Below are 9,723 nucleotides of genomic sequence, written 5' to 3' on the forward strand. Positions count from 1 at the left end.
CCATTTGTTAATGCCTTATTTTTTTTTGTAAGGATTGGAATAGTATTAAGAAATGGTGAAAAACATTCCCTATCACAAATAGAAATTAATAGGAATTTTTGTCTAAGGAGCAAGGTTGGTGATAAATTACTGGCATGCTAGAGATGAACCCAAAGTTGGAAGAGGCAGATATAAATTGAGTAAGCTTCCTTTAACCAGGAACAAGGGTTTTGGGGTTAATTGGTAATATTGGGAGTATGGTCATTGTCACAAGGAAAAACAGGTGGCTTTGGCTGTCATGATGATCCATTTAAATAACTAGTTTGGGTCATTTGGTAAATCTGAGTACTAGAATATTTGATACACTTGCCTTAAACTTTTAACAGTAATACTGTACATGGAGTTTTTAACAGTACATGTCTTTCACTAATCTGTACATGGAATAGTATCTCCTAAAGGATATTTTTGTTGTGGGGACACTTTGTTGTAGAATTGTGCTTAGCATGTGCGATGCCTGGAATTCCATCACCAGTACTACCAAAAAGTTTTGCTATGAACTGGTAATTGAGCTATGTCCCTATCATTATTGAAGACAATTTGCAATCATTTGTCACCCTTCAAAATAGCTAGTAGCTAGTTATCTGAAGAACTGTGACACCATCCCCATTTAGAAAGGAAAGTTTTCATTCCAGCTTGGAAAGAAGGGGAAAATTACACAGGATGAAATTTATCAGGCCTGGCTAGTATAGTGAGTGGATTTTAAATCAGACAACTTTTGCCTGTCAACATGAAATGTCTTGGGTCAATTAAAAGGGTATCTTGAGGTTCTAGAGAAACATCCTACTTGCCTGTGGTAGAAAGGGAGTAAACTTTAAAGGTGGGTACAATGCTAACTTGGTTCAGGGAGAGGTTTTGGGGACTATAAGTGAATAGTTTTGTCTTCAGTTTAATAGTTTGATTTGCCTGTTTATAGAAGTGCTTATTTGATTGAAAACCAACTGACCAATAAATGACAACTGATAAATGAGATTTACCAAGAGTTGACTGCTGCACTCCCTCAATGAATCAACCACTTAGAAAATCTACCCTGGCGGGACTTGGGAGATAGCTCAGTTGGTAGAGTGCTTGCCTTGCAAGCACAAGGCCCTGGGTTCGATCCCCAGCACCGCAAAAAAAAAAAAAAAAAAAAAAAAAAAAAAAAAAAAAAAAAAAAAAAACTACCCTGTAGGGGCAAGAAGGATAAGAGTAAACCGGTCAGCTTTGGTTCAGCCATTTATATGTAGAGGTTATCGTCCTCTGAAATGCTGTGTATATATGCTTAATGTGATTACCTGGTTTGAGCACCATCTACTGGCAGTTATTTGGTTCAAAGGAATAAATGAATTTTTAGCAAAGAAAGTTTGGTTAAAGGCAAAATATTTGGGATAGACTGAAAAATGTAAAGTTGAGTCACTTAGGTTATATGTAACCTCAGGTATGAATTTACTCAATTTGTCCCTAGAGAATTTGGTATGATTTCAGGATATGGAAGGAAATGGGAAGGACATTCTAGTTTGGAAGTTCAACAGATTGCCATTATGAGGCATACCTCCAATTTTTTGTTTTTTTATTTTTGTGTCAGGGGGAGCAGTTCTGGGGATTGAATCCTTGGCTTGCACACATTATACATGTCCTTTAACATTTTGCTATATGCCCAGTGAACCTTTTTGTGAAAATGTGTTATTCTGAGAATGTAAATTGCCAAGGCTTGAACTTCATCCTCTGCCACAGCCCCCCAAGTAGTTGGTGTTACAGGCGTGTACTACTGTGCCTGGCTACTTTTTCAGCTTTTATGATCATCCTGTATCTATAGTAGTCGGAGATGCAAAATTAACTGGGATTTTGTCAGGGCAGAACTCAAATTCAAAACCATTGCCACACTACTACTGATACCTGCCTTATAAACACGTGCATCAGGCCCCAGTTACTACTCCAGAACTCTTGCTTCTTCCTGTGGGGCACAATTTGTTCTGAACTAACGTCAATTCAGTCTGTAAAGAACATTGACAACGTCAGTGTGCCAGAATTTAAGCACTGAAAAGGGCTGAGTTTGTTTAGTAGTGCTGAAGGAGAGGTGTTTTTTGTTGCTTTTGCTTTATTAACGTGATCTTGGTAATGTTTCAAACAAGATTTTAAGGTAGTATTACCACTTATATCTTCCTGTGGTAATTCCAAATGCTTTGTTCCTTGCTCTTGATTATTTGCAGCTGTCAAAAACTCAAAGCCTTCAAAACATTACTAAAATCATCCAGGCGTGGTAGTGCACACCTGTGATCCCAGTGGTTTGGGAGGTTGAGGCAGGAGAATTGAGAGTTCAAAACCACCCTCTGCAAAAGCAAGGTTCTAAGCAACTCATTGAGACCCTATCTCTTTAAAAAAAATAAAAAGTACAAAATAGGGCTGGGGATGTGCTCAGTGGTCAAGTGCCCTTGAATTCAAATCATCAGTACCAAAACCAAAAAAATAAAACAAAACCCCCACACTTTATTAAAATCAAGCATGCCTGTAATTTCAGTGGCTTGGGTGGCTGAAGCAGGAAGACTACCTTAAAAGCTAGCCTCAGCAATTTAGTGAGATCCTAAAGCAACTTTGAGACCCTGTCTCAAAAATTTAAAGGGCAGGGATGTAGCTCGGGGGTTCAAGTGCTCTTGGGATTAATCCCTGGTATTCCCTGCCCGCCCCCCCCATTCAGTCCCTAGAGTGCGTGTGCATGTGTACACACACCAAAACTAAAATCACCTTAGGTTTTTGAGTATTTGGTACTTAAATTTTCCTTTTATATGATAAAAATTGTAAGTTGTCCACAATTTATGTTTGTTGTAGGAGTCTCAAAGATCAATCGTCAAACTGGCAGATTATAGAAGCAACAACTTTCCCACGAGCACAGAAAATAGATTCATTTTGCATATATTTTTCTTGACACTGGGTCCAGATTTTACCCAACAAAAGCTATTGACGGCTTAAATGGTGAAATGGTGAAGATTTTGTGATTTTTCAATTTTCTATATGGTATGTAAAAATCCTAGAGATTATTACTAGGAGTTTGGATTTTCTTTCATTAAAATTATTAGCTGTGTGTGGTGGCACTTGGTGGTCCTAGCTACTGAGGCAGAAGGATCAACTGAGCCCAGGAGAGTTTAAGGCCAACCTGAATGAGACTTGGTTTCAAAAAAAAGTTATTTATATTGCTAAACTTTTCTGAATTGAGCACTGAGCTGTTGCCAAAGCAAGCTTATGGCCATAGTTATCATCATGATTCTTGAAATGGGGAACTCTCCAGAAAAGGTTGTTATAATTAACAACCTGTGTGTCAAAAGATGACCTTCCATATGTTTTAGACTGGCAGTTAGTTCATTTGTCATCATGGAAAGTTGCAGAAATAAATCCCCATAAGTTGATAATGAAACTTGCATTCTGAAGTTATGACCAGTATCCTGGTGGAAGTGAACTGTATGAGTTCCTTTGATGGGTGGAAAGGATGCTCAGATCAGAGAAGAGAGGAATAATGTCCCCCTCCCTGCACCTTTTATTTTCTTATCTGGTTTTTCTTTTTATAACTTCTGTTCCATTCCTTTTTTACTTCCCAAATCATATGTGCTCTTTTACTGAGCATTGTTTAGGTGGCATCAGTCACTTCCATTATTTGCAGGAGGTCTCTGGGAATCTCCATCAGATTTACAAACCAAAATTGAAGTATAACTCAAATATATTTGCTCTCTCTGGGAACCAATTTAGAAGAGGAAAATGATTTAACTTTAGGAAACTGCTAGGACTACTGAACTGTTTGTTGACTTCTTATCAAATGGGAATCTTAGAGAAACAATATATATTTTGTTGTTTTCTAAAAAGAGGTTGTACTTTAATCCAACCTTCACCAGGGGTTAACAAGCAAAGTGAAATGAATAGAAGGAAAATTATCATTTACTTTGGACTGTCCTTAGCAGTTCATGGATAGTTGAGGGTTTAGAGCTCGTTTGTGGTCTCTATGGGGGACATGAAAACAAAGAATTTTAATGTGGTAATTCTATTCCTAAGAAAGCAAAGAATATTAGAAAACCTTTGAGTAAACAAGAGATTCAAATTTTCCCCAATTTTTATTAATATATTTCTATATATTTCTTTTTTGTACTGGAAATTGAACACAGGGCCTTGCACATAAGTTCTCTACCACTGAGCTACACCTACAGCCCTTTTTATTTTGAGATAGAATTTTGTTAAATTGCCCAGGGTGGCCTTGAATTTGCCATCTTTCTGCCTCAGTATCCTGAATAGCTGTAATATTATAGGCATGTACCACTGTACATGGCTAAAATTCATCCTTTAAAAATATATGGTTCAGCTGGGTGTGGTGGTATTGCCTTAAGAGGCTGAGGCAGGAGGATCCCAAATTTAAAGCCAGCCTCAGCAACTTAGCAAGGCCTGTCTCAAAATAAAATATAAAAAGGACTAGGGATGTGACTCCGTGGTCAAGGATCCCTGGGTTCAATTTCTGGTACAAAAATAAATTAATAAAATAATAAAAATATATAGTTCTGTAAATTCTGGCAAATGAATAGTTACCCCCCCCCAAAAAATCATGTCACCACCACAAAATTCCTATATCCATTTGTAATCAATCCCTATCAGCCCTTTGTAACCACTGATATATTTTCTGTCCTTGTGACTGTTTTACAGGGATGTCCTAAAACTGGACATATAAGAGATAGCCTTTGAGACTGGCTTCTTTCATTTAGCAGGATACATTTAGGATTTATCCATTTTGCATGTATCAGTAATATGTTCCTTTTTAATGGATGTATGACAGTTTTTGTGTACATTTTCAGCTGAGGGACATTTGGTTTTCTTTCAGTTTGGGACAATTATGATAAAGCTGTTATTAATGTTCACATATAGGTTTATATGTAACATACATTTTCATTTTACTTGTATGAATACCTAGAAATGAGATTGCTGGGTTTTATGGCAAATGTTTATCTACCTTTAAAAGAAACTGCCCAATTATTTTTCCAAAGTGGTTAAACCTTTTAGTTGTTAAGAGATTAATTTGTGTGTATGGTACTAGGAATTGAACCATGTGACCAAAGATTAAGAAACAGCTGTAGGAACTGAGTGTTTAACTCAGCCCTAAGGATATCAATTAGTGGCCCTGTAGAAAGGGAATGAAGTCATTTGAAAAAAAAAAAAAAAATAGCCTATATACAAGATTAGAAGTGACCAGAAGGTAAAATTACATATTAAGGGAAAAGATCCATTCATTGAATGTTTTAGGAGAAGCTAACTCCTCATACTTAACCTCTCTATGCTTCAGTCTGACATCTGTACTATGGGTATACCTGTCCCCAATGAAGGTAGTTTTGAGGATAAAATGAGATGTGTCTGCCCTTCGATGTATGACATAACATCTAAGAAGAAGTTTAAGAAAAAAGATTTCAATGAATATATTCAAGGTCGATTTGAATAGATTAAAGACATTTAAGTTTTCTTCTAATCAAATTTTCTGATTTTGTTTGTCACTAGACCAAGGAAAGCCTCATGTATTGAGATGCAAAAAAAAAAAAAAAAAAAAAAAGTACAGCCAGGCATGGTGATGCACACCTGTAATCCCAGTGGCCCAGGAGGCTAACACAAGAGGATCATAAGTTCAAAGCCAGACTCAGCAACTTAGCAAGACCCTAAGCAACTCAGTGAGACCCTGTCTCTAAATAAAATATAAAAAAGAGCGGAGGGGCTGAGGAAGTAATCAGGTGCAGTGCTTGCCTTGCATGTGTGAGGCACTGGATTTGATCTATAGCACCACATAAAAATAAAGATATTGTGTCCATCTACAACTAAATTGTGTGTGTGTGTGTGTGTGTGTGTGTGTGTGTGTGTGTAAAAAGACTGGGGATGTGGCTCGGTTGTTAAGCATCCCTGGTCAATCTCCAGTACCCCCCACCCCCCAAAAAAAGTAACAACTGGGCATGGTGGTGCACGCCAGCAACTCAGAAGGCTAAGGCAGGAGGATCACAAGTTTGAGGTCGGCCTGGGCAATGTAGTAGGGCCCTGCCTCAAAATAAAAAGGGTTGGGGATGTGGCTTAGTGGCAAAGCCCTTACCAAACATGCATTCAGAGGCTTCAGAGGTAAAGCACCCATGGGTTCAATGCCCAGTACCAAACATATAAAATGTTTTTACATTTTCCAGTAACTGGCATCCTTCAGGTCTCAGCTATTCCAGACAAATAACCTTTTGTGGCCAATCTAAATTATCTCCTTTTTACTCTTCTTCCTCACTATATCCTCTTTTCCTTTAAAGCATCATCACAACTTGAAACTACCTACTTGTATTCACTGAGTATCTTCCCTACGAACTAGAAACTCAGGGCAAGAACTGTGTAGACTTTGTTCCCAGCTCTATCCTCTATGCCTAGAATAGTATCTGGCAACATAGTAGGCACAGTATTTTTAAACAAAATAGTTCACTGTCCTACAGAACAGTGTAACACTCACTCAGTCTCATTGTTTCTCTTCCTTAAACAATCTCTTAGCTAGGCCTGCCTTGTGACACACACCTGTAATCCCAGCTACTCAGGAGGCCGAAATAGGATTGGAAAGCTCAAGACCAATCTGAGCAATTAAGAGACCCTTTCTTTCTTTTTTCGCAGTGCTGGGAACTGAAACCAGGGCCTTGCCTGGCATGAGAGGCCCTGGGTTCAATTCCTAGTACCACACTGTTAAATTAATTGCAATCTAGTTTCTGCCAAGAGCAGCTGTGACAATGGATATTTATGGAGGCAAGCCAGTGATTCTCATAGTTGGCTGGACATCAGAATAATTTATATAGCTTGTTAAACATAGATTCCAAGTCCTTCCCAGGCCAGCTGAATCAGAACTGCTTGATATAAGATTGACCATCTACATTTTTTGTAAACTATTGTGAATTTTTACGTGCAACCAGGATTGGGAATCATTGCTCAACAGTTTGCCACTCATACATTATTATTATTATTATTATTATTTTGTACTGGGGATTGAACTCAGGGGCACTTTACCACTGAACTACATCCCCCAGCCCTATTTTGTATTTTACGTAGAGACAGGGTCTCACTATGTTGCTTAGCACCTCACCATTGCTGAGGCTGGCTTTGAACTCAAAATTCTCCTGTCTCAGCCTCTGGAGCCACTGGGATTACAGGCATGCGCCACCCCACCGTGCCTGGTTTATTATTATGTTAAAGTTCTTGGAATTGAACCCAGGGGCACTGAACCACTGTGCTACATACATCCCTAGCTCCTTTTCATTTTTGAAACATGGTCTTGCTAAATTGCCTAGGTGGGCCTGGAACTTCAATCTGCTTGCCTCTCTGAACTCTGAGTAGCGGGATTACAGATGTGTTCTACCACATCCAGCTGGTAGTAGAGACTTAATTACTAAGGAAGGTACACTTCATGAATAAATTTCTCTTAGATTTCAGTAAAAAGTTTTCTCCCAGTCCCCTTGTGATATTAAGAACTATATTACTGCCAGAAAGTTCAAAGCTCTTAATACTCAAGTGTAATTTGCATTTTTCTCAGTTGATCTTTAATCTTGAACTGTTCTGATTTACTTAAAAATGTCTTAATTATGTTCTAAGAAATAAGGAAGGGATAAATTATCAATAAATGAAATAGGTTCAGTGGCATTAAATATATTCAATTTGTGGAACCATCAGCATCAACCATCTCCAGAACTCTTCATTTTGGAAAACTGACACTGTATCCATTAATCAATAATTCCCTATTTTCTTTCCCTATAGACCCTGCCAACTACCATTGTACTTTGTCTTTATGAACTCGACTACTCCAGATAACTCATATAAGTGAAATCAAGCTGGGCATGGGGATGCAGGTCTATAATCCCAGTGTCTTGGCTGAGGCAGGAGGATCTCAAGTTCAAAGACAGCCTCAGCAAATTAGCAAGACCCTAGCCCAAAAATGAAAAACAAAACGGGCTGGAGAGTTCAGAGGTTAAGCACCCCTAGGTTCAATCCCTGGAACCAAAAACTTTTTTTCTTTTCTTTTTGCTATTCATTGAAAAGAACTCCAGTACCGGGCTTCTTCAACTACTAGGCAGCATGTATGACCTGTGGTAAATAAAGGAAATCACAAGTTTGGCCAACTTTTGTTGGAAGCTGACTATTATCAATAATGGGAGATTTTTATAAAGTAACTGGATTAAGACTATGTTAGCTTATTTTTTTCCTAGTAGCACTTTTGGTTACCAGCACCAGAATGTAGACTGTTTTATAATTTTAAAGAGGCAGCTTCTTCTTTTTTTTTCCAATGCTAAGGACAATATTCTACTAAAATAGGTTTTACATCTAAAGCAAATGGCATAACCCATAACCTAAAATAAATATTTTCCATCGAATATTTTTTCAGCAAGTTAATATTGTAATGAATGTTATTATAACCCTAAAGTTCCTCTATACGTGTAGTGTCACTGGGCCCAGATTATAGCTGTCAAGGAGTTCCCAAAGCTGTTGTTATATTCTGTTTAATTCTGCCCCACACCCCATGGTACTGGGGATTGAACCTAGGGCCTCCCACATGCTAGGAAGTGTTCTACCATTGAGTTACATCCCAGCCCTTACCTTCCATTTAATAGGCACCCCATTCACTACTTTACCACCTATATTTAACTTTTTGAAAAGAGTTTAAAACAGTGATTTTACTTCTGAGCTAAATAGATAATATGAAACAGAGTTTAAAACAGTGATTTTACTTCTGAGCTAAATAGATAATATGAAACATCTTTTATACACACACACACACACACACAATATGGTATTGAATTAATAATGTCTCAGTAATCATGATTTTGCCCAAAAGTAGCTATAATGACTAAAAAAGTTACAACCTTTTGAAATTACTAAATCAAGGATCAAAAAGAATTCACCACTTGTAAATGATCTAGGATTACAAATACTTTTTGTTACTTGTTTGCTTTCTGGAAAGACTAAAATTCAATGGAGCTATACCCATGAGGCCATATGCATTATAACAAGATATTTGGTTGCCTCACACCCATAAATCAGGCATAGCATATAGATCTATAGCCAAAGTGACTTTGGAGTCCTTGGAATTCTCCTAATACCTGTTTTAGCCCAAGCGGACACAGGATCACAGAAGCCTCTTTCTGAGCTGACATCAGAGATTCAGTTCAGCATTTCAGAGAAAATCAACCCATTAGGCTCTATTGGTCCCCTCCTCCATCCAGAAAGGTTGAGGTGTGAGGAGCTAGCCAAAGAGCCCAGCTGGTCATCTTACTCTAGTGCTTGTGACCATATACCTTCCAAGCACTGGAGAGGAAGAGGGATACCAGCATTATTCTGGATTTTCTATCAATGGCCACTTCAAAGTAGGGAAACACCACTCAACCAATTACTATGGATTTGCCTTTAGGGTTAAATTATGGCAAGGACCATTTCATAAGAAAATATCTTTATTGTATGATATGAAATAATTACTTTATTCTTCCTTAACTAGGTTACCAAACAAGTTTCCACACTGTGGATGATATGAACCAATGATGATTTCTAATCTTTCTACTTTATAGGTTTTTCATCAATGCTCAAAAGCCATTATTGATAAAGATTTCCTGAAGTACATAAATCTTAGAAGTCAACTTTAACCATACACATTGTGTTCCAAAATTAGAAATTAACTGATTCTGATGATTTTGTATA

Source organism: Sciurus carolinensis, chromosome 7, assembly GCF_902686445.1.
Source record: "Sciurus carolinensis chromosome 7, mSciCar1.2, whole genome shotgun sequence".
NCBI classification, from domain to species: domain Eukaryota; kingdom Metazoa; phylum Chordata; class Mammalia; order Rodentia; family Sciuridae; genus Sciurus; species Sciurus carolinensis.